This window comes from Chiroxiphia lanceolata, chromosome 1 (genome assembly GCF_009829145.1).
Source record: "Chiroxiphia lanceolata isolate bChiLan1 chromosome 1, bChiLan1.pri, whole genome shotgun sequence".
In the NCBI taxonomy this organism is placed as follows: domain Eukaryota; kingdom Metazoa; phylum Chordata; class Aves; order Passeriformes; family Pipridae; genus Chiroxiphia; species Chiroxiphia lanceolata.
In genome coordinates, this window is record NC_045637.1 from 116,751,640 (window position 1) to 116,764,102 (window position 12,463).

Sequence of the window (12,463 nt, forward strand, 5' to 3'; positions counted from 1 at the left end):
CAGTGGTGGGGCAGAGAGACAAGAAAAGAGAACATTCCCTGTTCTGTGGGAATGAAGGAACTGGCTCTCATATGCATAGGGATCTGTACCACACATGCTGATGTGCTGATCATGACCAGTGACCTCATCCATGTGCAGGCCTGGATATTGCAGTGATTAAGGTTTGCCTGCCAAAGACTGACTCTCTGGAGGAAAGTGAAGACTGGCTGTTTTTGGCAGAGAATCCCCACTCTTTGTGGAGTCATTTGGAATCTTGTGAAGGCCATGAATCTTACAGTCTTTTCTTTGCAGGGCTTTAAAGGTGGATGGCAGATGAAATAAGTTCATCCACTGGTTATTTCATTCCTCAAATAAATCTGCTTTCTATTTGTGCCTGCATGAGCTCACTGATTTGCATTCTTTTAATGTGCTCTTTCTTTCTCTTTTCTTTTATTTTTCCTGGACTATCTTACTGTAGAGTCCTCAAAATCCAATACCCCACTAAGTTTGTTGAGACACAGAGGAATGGTGATACCTGTTCCATTTGCAGGCTGATGGGAATGTCAGCACTCCCTTGGAAAAGGTTGTGACAGTCTGGATGAGCAGCAGTCTAGGATGAAGCCTCTGTCGCTGCAGGTGCTCTCAGCTGAATGCAGGGTCATCAAGACGTTTTAACTGAACTAGGACTTGGTCTGTAACTCTGCATTTCCAGGCAGGGAAAGGCATGCTAACAGGACCACTGTTTCCCAGCAGTGCTACTCAGCCCTTTCCAGGACATGCCAAGTCCTCGTTAACATCTTATGCCCACTCTTGACATAGTTCTAAGATGGCAGTGGTTGGTATTTCCACTTAGAGTGACTGATTTTTAGGTTCCTTTCATAGTTCTGCATCTAGAAGTCCTGGCTACAGCATACTGTAAGTATATATGAAATTTTCCTGTGGTCCCCACAGCTCTGCAGTAAAGGTGGAACTGCAGAATCCCAAGAGACAGAGCATTTTCCCATAAATTCTTTGCCCTGTCTGTTTTCAAATTAAGTGAGTATGGATGAGGGGGAAGATGAAGAGAATGAATAGCATAATAAAGCTCCCCTGTTCCATGACTCCCAATTTTCAAAGGACGTTTGTAAAAATTGCTGTTGCTTCTCTTCAAGTTGCTGGGGGGCACAAGTCTTTAGTCAATTAAATTCTCATTTTTGGATATTTTTTTTTAAGCAAGGCTTCTTAAATGTCTTTCTGCTGTTACATGTGTCTGGTGTCATTTTACTAGCTAAAATAATTGGATAAGTTTTTTGTATTTTGGGTATACTAGATAAGCAAATAATAATGGGAAACATGAAAATATGGTTCATATTAGGAATTAAAAGTTGATGTAATCTGAAAGTGAGCCACATGAGTTTGAATTGTTTGACTAGTTTAGTTCATGCAACTGTGAAAGTAGTTGAAAGGAAACGTAAGTACATGTGGCTTTCCAGATACAACATTTTGTTATTCTGGATAAAGCAGAATATCGTCTAAAATTATGTATTTCTTTTTGTGATAATCCTTTCCAGTCTTAAGAGGGCAATCAAGATAAAATAAGATCTGTGAACTGCCATTTTCCTCATGAGCTGTAAAAAACTTACTCTGGTAATTTGTTCTTGTGTAGGTGAATGTGGTTGTTCTTATTGTAGTCCTAATTTTCATTTTGAATAGAGATATTAATCTGGAAAGCTGTACTTGATTTGTGTTTCAAAAAAAACCAAAAAACCAAAAACCAAAAAACAACCAGCTGGTGTAATATCTATAGGCCAGGAATAATTTTATCTAAAGTTACTAGCTTCTTCAATAACAAGTCATCCCTTCTTCTCGGTGTAGTTTATCCCACTACTTTTTTCATCCATTTCAACTCCACTGAGGGCTGGTATCCTGAGAAGACCTCCATTCATTGTGTTTTGTGTCTGACCTCCCAACAGTAGTACTTGTTTACCTAGAGAGATAATTGTTTTCTGGAGAGCATCCAGCTGATAACTTACTTTTTCATTAGAGCCCTTTTTCCTATTAGTTATCTCCTGTTAGTTGATCTGTGTCATTTGATAAAACTAATTAGGTAATAAAAGACTATTTCTGAGCTCCTCCCTTTAATTTTGGCATGGTGAAATGTACTTCTTGGCTCCTTGCTCTTTCCACATAAAGACAGCCTTCAGATGACAAACAACATTAATCCAAAAGAAAACAATCCAGTTCACGCATTCTCTCTTGATATATCCCTGTGCCAGAATAAAATAGTTCCTAGCAAATTATTTGTACCAAAGATAGTGACATAACCCTGGCTCTGTTTTAGAGTTTTGCAAATGTTTGCAGAGCTTCTCAAGAGGCCAGGCTAAAAATACTCAATGAAACCATTCAGAATTCTACTAAAAGCATTTTGTTTCCTAGGACTTTCCTCCCTTCTGAAAATGCCCCCCCACAGCTGCATGGCATTTATTAGAAGGTGATGCAGGTATAAGGTAGGAAATCACATTTTATATTTTATTTTAAAATTTAGGCTTATTTTCAGGTTTTCTTTTTAGATTATGTACATTTTAAAAAAAAGGGATATCTCAATGGAGGTATTATTAGCTTCAAGTTGAAGTATACTCATACAGTGAAAAAGAGGCTGATCAGATGTGTCACTGTGTGAAAATTTGAGGTGTCGTGATATACAGCATTTCAAAGACAAATAGCCAAGAATTGCCATTTCTGTATGGACAATGGCCTCTGCTGCACCCTAATGAGGTAGAAATTGCCTGAAGACACTGGTGGATTTTTTTTTTCTTGATTGCTGCACCCCAGAACAAGGAAGGCTTCAAACTTTACGTTGAGAAGAGTATGTAATCTGCTCTGCTCAGATATGAGATCTATAGAAATCTCTGTAGTCATTTTCTATTCAACCTAGAGAAAATCTATCAGAGCCAGTGAAATTAGACTAACAAAAGGATCTCATCAGTATCTGTCCTGTGTTTTACACTCAGGAAGGTCATCTCTCTTAAAAGAGTGGCTTCTACCTGTTCATTGTTCAGTGTTAAATGCTACCAACACTTTGGTCAGGTCTGAAGAACTGCTTTGATATTAGTTGCATATTTACTGTGTGTTTTATTTGCTTCCATGTTAGAAATCTACTACTGGGATGTTAATGTTGTGCTTGCAGAGATTTGGAATATACATCTTCAGGGATGCAAGAGCCCCAAAATAGCAGTGTGTGAAATTTTAAAATCAGTGGTATGATAAACTCGGATAGTACCAGAGTGTGTTTATAAGTGAGTCATGTGATAAATAAATGATGGAAGTGATAGTGAGAGGCAGTTACAGCAGTAAAAAGGGACTGGTTTAAAATGAAAGAAAAATTGAAGTTTGTACTTTCGATTGTCCTAATTAGATTCAGAAAAGGTTTTGACTTTGCTTTCTGCCCCTGAACGTTTTTTCTTATCTTTTCTAGATGCACTTACAGCCAACAGTGACTCATGGGTATTCAGCTTAGATGCCCAAAATGGTTATTATCCTCTGGAGCTGCTGTTTTTCCTAACAGGAACACTCCTGAGATATTGCAGTTTATAACCTATGATAATGTTAACTAAAATTTTTGGCTATTCTGACTATCATACCTTGTATCTCAGGCAGAGTTGATTCTGGATTTCTAGCATTAAACATAAAAGCTTTCCAAGCAAATGCCAGTTACCACTGCAAGGGAATTGAAAGCATGGACTAGCCTGCCATTGTGTCAAATCTGATAATTGCTTTTCATACATAAGCAGCTCTGGAAGTCCAAACTACCAAGCCTGTTTGTCCTGTGTGCTTTCCTTTAACGCACAGCTCCTTTTCACTTCTTAGTTTCTTAGCCCTTGTGGCCAAAATTCAGTGCCACGAGAAACCCCTTGCAGAGCCTTGCATGAATTGTTCCAGTGCTGTGCTTAGTGGTGCATCAGTGAATTATATCCTGCGTGGTATGATTTACAGCTTACTGTGAACAAATTCTCCAGGATTATAGATTTGCTAAGAGATAGTGTCGAGAGTCTCTATATTTATAGGCAGCTCTGTGGTGCCCATCAGCATGACACTCATTTTCCCACAGGATCTTTTCCCTGTAATGCCTGCCCCTGTTATAAATGCAGATGTGGAGCAGTGCCAGAGGTGCTCTTGCCGGCAGGGTTATGGGCTCATTTTGGCCTAACCCGAGAACAAGAGCAACAGATAAGGAACAGAGGAGACTATAGCCTAGTTCTGAATGGAGTTGCTGTTGGTTTCTCTGTCTTGGCTCAGTGTTTAGCTGTGGTCTCTGCACAGCTGTCAAGATCTGGTCCATGGGAAGGGAGAGAGTCTGCTTGGCTCATACTGCTGCAGTCCTGTCCTAGGCACTGCAAAAACAAATGTGGAGGTGCTGTTGAGCAGGAGCACTGCTCTGGGTGTCCTGGAAGGACACAGCATAGCACCTCTACTGGTTTTTCGACTGGACAGGGCGAAAGAACTCCCTTGCCTGCTTCCTGTGTGTGCTGCCAACAAATGCTGCTTGCACAACTGACGAGAGAAGCAAACCTTTCCAACCCCATCCTCACATGTAAAGACAACGCACTTCAATATAACATGTCCTTTTAATTGCTTATTAAAACAAAGCCATTAACATATAGTGGATTAAACCATTAATATTCACATATTCAATCATAGAGGGTCCACAAACCCTATCTATATATAGGATTAAGAGTACAGAGCTGTAGGTGTTATCAGTGAACAAGGAGCTAACAGCCATGCAGCTTCTTCCAAATTCGTGAGAAATCCTTGACAGTATGTAAACAGTTGCAGGATTTTTTCTGTAGTAGGGATTGCTGTTGTCACACCAGATTCTTTTCAGGTTCGACCACATTGTGCTTAGGTGAGACAATTATTGTTTTGTTGGATTTTTCTTTTGAATGAACACATCAGAGAAATGCCTGAACCCATCTGAAGATTTTAAGGGGAAAACTCCACCCTATTTCACTGCCATGCTAGTGTGAGCTTTGCTGACAATTTGGTAGGAGATGACAGTTTGTGCTTTTGTCTGGTGCTAAAAAAAAAAAGTTTTCTGATGTGTACCAAAGTTACATGGAATACATATACGAGCTAAAATTGAGTATACCTCTTGCAAAGCAGAATTAAAATTGGAAGGAAAATACACTAAATTGTGGTGCAAGTGGGTTGTGGGAGTGACTTTCTTCTATGCAAAATTTAAGATAAAAGATAAAAAATGCTAAAAGGTAATAGCAGCTAGCACTGGTAAACAGTATTTGTCTTCAAAGAACCATAGGGATTTTTATGAATTTCAAAAGATCCGTAAGTGGAAGAGATGATTTGACTTGACTCGCAGATACTGCAGTCGAAGTTAAGAAGTTAAGTAGCTGTCTGTAGCAGAGCCAAAATGAAATCTGACTCAAGAATTCCTGATTTTTCCCCATGTTGTCCAGTTGCTTGACTGTCAAGGCAGACTGACACAAAATTGTCAGGAAGGTCTACAAGTTGTTCTTGATTTTTTGGGGTTTTTTTAGCAGTTAGATACTTTGGTTCTAACTGATTTGGTTGTAACAGACAACGTTTGTACTGCAGATGCATAAAAGTGGTTTGGGCATGTCTGCTTCTGAATATATTTTATTTTTAGAAACTGCAGAATTTTCCCCTCTTCTTACCATTTCCTGTGGTTTTACTCTGGAGCATGATGGATGAAGAAGGCTATTTGTGTGATTAAGGTATGAGAATAGAAACTGTAGGTCCTGGGTTTACAGTTGCAAGTCAGATGTGATGGTCAGTCCCTTAAACATAGTAGCAACAAATGAACTTCTTCATCTATAAAAGAATATTTGTATTATTAGAAGTATGTGGGAGAGGTGAGGCTGCATTAAGATTTTAAAATCCCTGTGGGATCCATGTAGGAAAGTGTCCAAAAGTGTCTGTAGAAGTGATATTAAATCAGTGAGAGTGTAGAAACAGTACATTCACCTGTAGTAAGCAGTGAAAGAATTAAGCTAAACAGGAACAAGAAGCACTGGAATAAGTGTTAGCACATGGAGTTAATTGAGAACAATTAGGTCTGTGTGTAGACAAGATCTACACAGCCCGTTTGAACTGCATGGTATTATGTGAGTAAAGGGTGCAGGATTAGACCTTTTGTTTACAGATTTACCTAATGCTTTAAACTATTTGGATGAATGGTGTTACACAAATGTTAGTCATAATTATTATTTAATTATGACCACATGTTTACTTTGAACATAGTCCTATGCTTAATATGTAGGAAAGCCAGGATAATGTTGCAGCTTCAGTGTGTGAGCTACTGTTTGCCAAGCAGCGTTTTGCTAATGGCTTCTCCTTTCGTGGGATGAAAATGCCACCCTGGACGGTGAAATTGCACCAGTTGTGGTATGTAATAGGCAAATAACTTTCATAAAAATACCTTCAGCTAGAACATTTTGAAACATGCATCTGAGATAGAATGCTAACTTATTAAAATTAATGCTATTAAATGTGCCGCTTGTGTATCATTTCAAAATACCTGAGATGCCAGTATTTCATTTTGGTTCCATTGAGAGAGCAGAAAGCAAATTTCATGGTATGATTCATAAGATTAGGAGTGCTACAGAATTTCTATAATTCATATGTTGCTGCTTTAATTTGCATTTAAATGTTTGAACTGTTATAAAATTTTGGATTCTTTAAACTTTATTTTTTTCATTCCTAAGCAGAACAAAGTTCCTTCTTTAACTTTTTTTGAGGTATTCTTTTGATCAGATCTTCCATTTCATATACTGTAGAAATTTTAAGATAATTTTATGAGTGGCTACAGATACAAACAAGGAAGATCTTAGTGGTTTGGTTTTTTTAATCTTTTAATTTTTGTTCTTTTTTAAGGAACCTGATCAGAAATATAATTCTGAGGGGTGTACAGTATATCCTAGGTTGCAAAAGATGGGATTCTTTCTATCCTATCCTTTTTACTAAGTTAATGGTTTTTTTTAAGTGACTGAAGATAATGGACAATATGAACCTTTTCTTTAGAATGCTTTTAGTGCTTTGAATGGAGATACCTCAGTTCTTCCGTGTGTGGCGTTTTACAATGACTGTCGGTGCTACTGAGAGTGGAAAAAAGACCTCTCTTGAGCACAGGCTGTGCACATGGACTTCTGTGCGGGATCAACCCCATTAAGTCAACAAATATTACTCTTTCCTTTAACCCAATACGGGAATCTTCCAATTCCTGACTGAGTTACTGAATCCCATATAGTTATTGCAGATCATGTTTTTCTCGTTGCTTAAGGCACTTGATCTTCCCTGTGGGCCTCCCCTGACACGCCCCTTGGTCGAGGAGCTTGTGAACTCTGCTCACCAATATGTAGAAGAAAATCTCTGAGTCTTCTGGTGGCGTCAGGCTTAAGGTCACATGACACTTCCCACGTGCACCAAAAAAGCATGTATTTCCATACTTCAGTTTTCCTGAACACCTGTTTGCTTTGCTGAGACATGACTTTTCCAATACATTTAAAAAGAAAATTAAAATATTCAACCGTTCAGAATAAGTGTATGTTTTCTAAACCAAAAAGGGGCAACATGCCGATTCCTGCACACGAGAAGAAACTGCACAAGAAAAAGCCCTAGGTGTTCAAGATTTACTTAAACTTTCTTTCACATGAATGCCATTCTGTTCTAAATGACCGCTTCTACTTGAAAAGAAAGTATTTTGGTGGAAGTAACTTACATTTTATTTGAAATTATTTCTGAAAGGAAGTTTGGTTTTAAGAAACCATTTCATCCCTTCAATTTATTAATTTGGTGTAGAAATAAAGGTAAAAATAATTTGTGAATGCCGTTTCCTTGAGAGGGCTTGAGTTTTTGCATTCCTTTGCCTTCCCCTGTGTTTTTCCAGCCCTGCCATACGATTGAATGTTTGAATATTGTAGTGTCAACAGCTCCTTGTATTTTCACTTGATACGGTTGAGCAAAAGTTTTGACATTCAGCTGAAATGTTTGAGGAGCCATTACTAGCATAATTCTGCTTCTTAAGTAAATCTCATCTCAGTGCTTGAAATCTAAATGGATTAATATTTTTAATGTCTTGTTTACAATGCTGCCTATGAAAGCCTGTATTTGTCTACTTGCCAACCTTCCTTCTTGGCCAGGAACCGTTCTGGCGTGAATCTCAACGCTGGGCTCCCATCCATTTTCCTTGAGTCTCTCTGGTTCCCTCCCTTTTCCTCAGGGGCTCTCTGGAAGATTGTCAGAAGGGCTTTAATTTCTTGAGCAAGTCAGCTTTTTTTGACTCCTAAATATTTCTGCCCCAGCCCTGAATTTCAGAGTTTGCCAGCCAACCACAGATGGCTTGCCTTGGTGGTGTTACAAAAAAACACATATTTTCTCGGGTTTTGATGAAAACAAACCTAAAAACAAACCAGTGTTGGCTTTGCAAGTGGGCAGAAAAAGATGGTTAAGAAAAAAGAATCATACAGTGTGTGTGTGTGTGTGTGTGTGTGTGTGTGTGTGTGTGTGTGTCTTGACAAGGTGCCCAGCAGTCATGATAGTGAGCTAGTAGATAATTCCTAATGCAGATTGTAATCATTATAGCATACTATACCATTTATACATTTTACCAGAAGAGCCATACTATCTGGGATTACCCAAAAAATTAATAAAATTTAAAAAACCCTCCATATTTGTCCAGTCTGGTGGCACTGAGTTAGGTATGATTGCTGTGGGTCTTCAGGGGTAGGCAGGCTCTTAGAGGAGAGTCTGGGGGCTTCGTGAGTGTGACATAAGCCCAAATGCTAAAGCAGCGAGCAAGTTATTAGAAAGTAGAAGCCAGTGATGTATGATATCAAACTACATTACAGTAAAATTATGAAACTTTAGGTATGGTGAGCCCTGTCTTCTGAGCAGGCCAGCAAATCCTCGCTAGTGGTTATTTTGATATGTGATACCCTGATGCTAATCTAAGGAGTTGAATGCAAAACCAAAGAAACCCCAGCAACAGTAAGAGCCCTGAGCTGAGTGAGGAGCACTTGGCAGTGTTTACTGCCTTCTTAGAAAAAGAGAGTGAGCACAAGTGACAGGGTGCAGGGTTCACATAGAGGGATGGATGGATCTGTGCATGGTCCACTGAATCGGGCACATGTGGAAGGAAGAGGTGGCGTCTCCGCATTGCAAGACTGAGACTGGTAACCAAACAGCTCCCCCAAAGCAGCAATTTCTACTTTGTCTGTCTTGAAATAGGGTGGGGGCTTGCTACCCAGTCTGCTGTTAGAGAGGAGTGCAGCAGGGTGGCTGCCCTGGAGCGGAGCCTGGCTGGAGACACGTTTAGCCTGCCCGCCCCTGCCCTTGGAAAAGCAGGAGCCACTGCAACCCCATCGTGGAGGAGCAGCCACGTTGCCCCCTGCCATCAGTACAGCAGTGGCCTGTCCTCTCCCAGAGGAGCTGGGCTCCAGCCTGCTGGGGAGGGTCCCCTGCCCTGGAGGTGAAGACGAAGCCACAGATGAGAGAAGAGAGCTGAACCCCTATGTGCCTGCCCACGAGGGACTTCAGGTGGGGGACAGCTATACCCCAGGAATGAGTGAGTGAGTGAGTAAATGCATGTTTGTGCATATAAGATTCTGATTTTCAAAGAGATTTTAATTTCTGGTTCTTAACATGCCATTTAGTTTTGAAAACATGGTATTACTCAAAATGAGATAGATTGATGAGACACAATAATCTTGACAGTCTTTCATTACAGACATCTCAAGGTATATGAGCATTTTTAGTGTCTTATAGACTAGTGTGTCTGGCGCTAAAAAGTTATGAAGTATAAATAGGAGGGATAAGCAAAAGGGAAATTTGGATTTAATATGTGAAGTAGCCAAGTGTTTGGCTGCCCTTTATTGTTTATTGATCATTTTCTCTGTTGTTCAGAAATCATTTGGAGTTGAGGATTCTCAGAGGAGACAAATCTCCTTGTCTTTCTCAGACACCAGGATTGCAAGATGAATATACAAACATGAGTGTGTGAGTCAGGAAACGTCAGCAGAGGTGGCTGTGTGAGCAAGGCTGTAGGTAAACAGAAATAAAGTTAATTGGCAGTTTTCTTGTATAGCATGGGCAGCTGAAGTCCTTTTCGCTGGAAGAAATTTTCTTTTCCCATTATCCTTCAGCATTCTCTTGGAGAGATTGTCTCAAGGGAAGTGAGTGAGTCAGAAAATATGCCAAGTTCATGTCATGGCTGTTTCGGCATTTCTTTCTCTTGCTGGCCTCCAGGAGCTTTATTGGCAAGTGTTTTTAAAGGAAATATTGGCACAGGAAGGCCTTATTGTTTATGTCATGAAAGTCTCTTGGCGTCTTCTGCCTTGTTATTTTCTCCCTTAAATGGGGAAATTAGGAGTGGGGGGGACTGAGAAAGGAAAAGAAGAGAGAAGCAGAGAATTGCTACCAAAACTGTTCCCCTAGATCAGGATGTATCTTGGTGAGTTCTCTTTTTTCTTTTTTCTCCATTGCTGCTTTGCAGGCTTTGTTTCAGCCAGTGGATGTGTTTCTAAATGTATGTTTCCTCCTTACGCTTTTCAAGATGTGGCACTTAGAGAGCTTTTCAAAAGAGAGAAGCCAGCAGTTTTCTGGTGGGCTCTCCTCTGCCAGAACAAGGCAGGGAGAGGCAAACACAGAGCCTAGCCGGGGTCAGATCACTGCCACCTTCTCATATGCAGAGCAGGGCTCTGTGATGGGCTGTGAAGCACATTTCATTAAGTTGTTTTCAGTTCTGTGTAAGGTTTGCATACAGAATACAATGTGTTTTACAGAAAAAAAAATAAAATTGGAAAGTTCTGTGGAGCAGATGCAGCGGGTACAGACAGGAACAATAGTGAAACGGTGCATGGTCAGAAATTCTGCTTGTTAAAAACTGAAGCAGAAAGCAAAAGAATTCCTTTAAATGTATACACATTCTTAAAAAAAACCCAAAAAACCAACAAACCAACACACACCCCAACCTCTCTCCCCCCCCCTTCGCCTAAACTTACTCATATGCACTTAGGCAATTTTGGCATAACATAAAAGCACACAAAAAAAAGAATTATGTCCAGTGCAGCAATAAAAATTGCTGTAATCCATTACCCTCAAATTAGGTGAGAGTTATGAAGTCTCTGAGGATGCTATTAAAGAATTAAATATTAACATTTCAAAGAGTGTTTCAGTATTTAATTTTTTTTTATTTGCAAAGTAAAAAGTTACCTCTCCTTGTGGTCCTTCATAGCAGAAAGTCTGTTTCTAAACCAGGTTAATTTTTATCTGTGATATTTGCCTCTCTGATATTTGTGTATGCAGCTCAAAGATACAGAATAAAAAATTCTTTCAGGTTAATGTAGCAAAGGTATGCATTAATGTACAAAAAGAGCATAATCCTATTTCTTCTGAATTTCTTACCAGCAGCAAAAAAGAAAAAAAAATATTTTGAGGAAATGCCTGTTTTTGTGAGCCAAACAGAGAAAATGACATGTAAACCACTTGTCTTTGTACCCAGTTAAACTAAGGATTGTCTGTGGAATTCAATATCTATTTCAAGACTGTGATGCAGTTTTTGTGATGTCTCTTCAAACACTAAGTATTTGTTGGTACATAATACGTCTTTTTATTGTGGTGTCTTACTTGCATTTTGGTGATGCTTTTTTGGAATGTTCTTTTTCAAAGGAAAGAGAGATGATTAATCTTGGCTCTTTAAACCTATATTGTTTCTCTTTCTAACTCTTTCATGTTCTTTTGTTTTCTAACCTGCCTGTTTGTGGGGTCTATGCAAAATTCTGTAGTGCATAATAGTTCAATTTGTGGAAGCTTTTCCCTTCCCCCTCCACTTCCAGTTCTGTACTTTGATTCACTCAGACCTTTCCTTCACTTTCTTTAAAAATGTATATACAATTGCAGAAGTTTAGTTTAGAGTAAAAGTTTTCATGGAACATGCATTTCTAGACCTGAATATTCTTAGAGATTGGTATGTTTTCATATTCGGGATCTTGTTCAGCCTGTTACAGGAAAAGTAACTGGCTGCCAGCATTGGAACCCAGGGAATGGGAACCTGGATTTTGCTTGAAAAACGTCTTTAGGAAAGGTGGATGTGGCTGCTTTAAAGTGTTTTTACCAAAATTAGTCCCTAAGAATTGTACTGTAAAATGATTATTATAAAACTAGGGAAAACACCTGTTCTAGTAGTACTAACATATTTGTTTATAATTTATTTGGATGAATATGAATCTGTAGCAATATAGTCACTTAACAGGATGTCGTAGTTTGATACAGTTTGTTGCAAGTGAACCATTTTCAGTGTGTTGCAGTTGTTATCGAGTAAGACATGAGCTTTTTCTGATTGTGCTTCTATACATATACCTGTATCTATGAATATATTCGAATAGTTATTTCAAAAGATAAGCACTGTAATACTTATGGGAATATCACCATGAATTTTTCTTCTTATGTTAGGAATCCCGCATTTCTCAGTTCA

General features: G+C 39.1%; 1 protein-coding gene across 5 annotated transcripts in view; it reads left to right on the forward strand.

The window, feature by feature from the left end:
• THRB (thyroid hormone receptor beta) overlaps nucleotides 1–12,463 on the forward strand; it is a 160,543-nt gene that overhangs the window by 70,535 nt on the left and 77,545 nt on the right. The window contains exon 1 of one of the 5 annotated variants that reach the window (XM_032688558.1): nucleotides 2,416–2,465. The exons of the other annotated variants lie outside the window; for them this stretch is intronic. The gene's annotated coding sequence lies outside the window, so the exon portion shown is untranslated. Of the gene's footprint in view, nucleotides 1–2,415; nucleotides 2,466–12,463 lie in introns of those variants that run through there. 5 annotated transcript variants of the gene reach the window in all.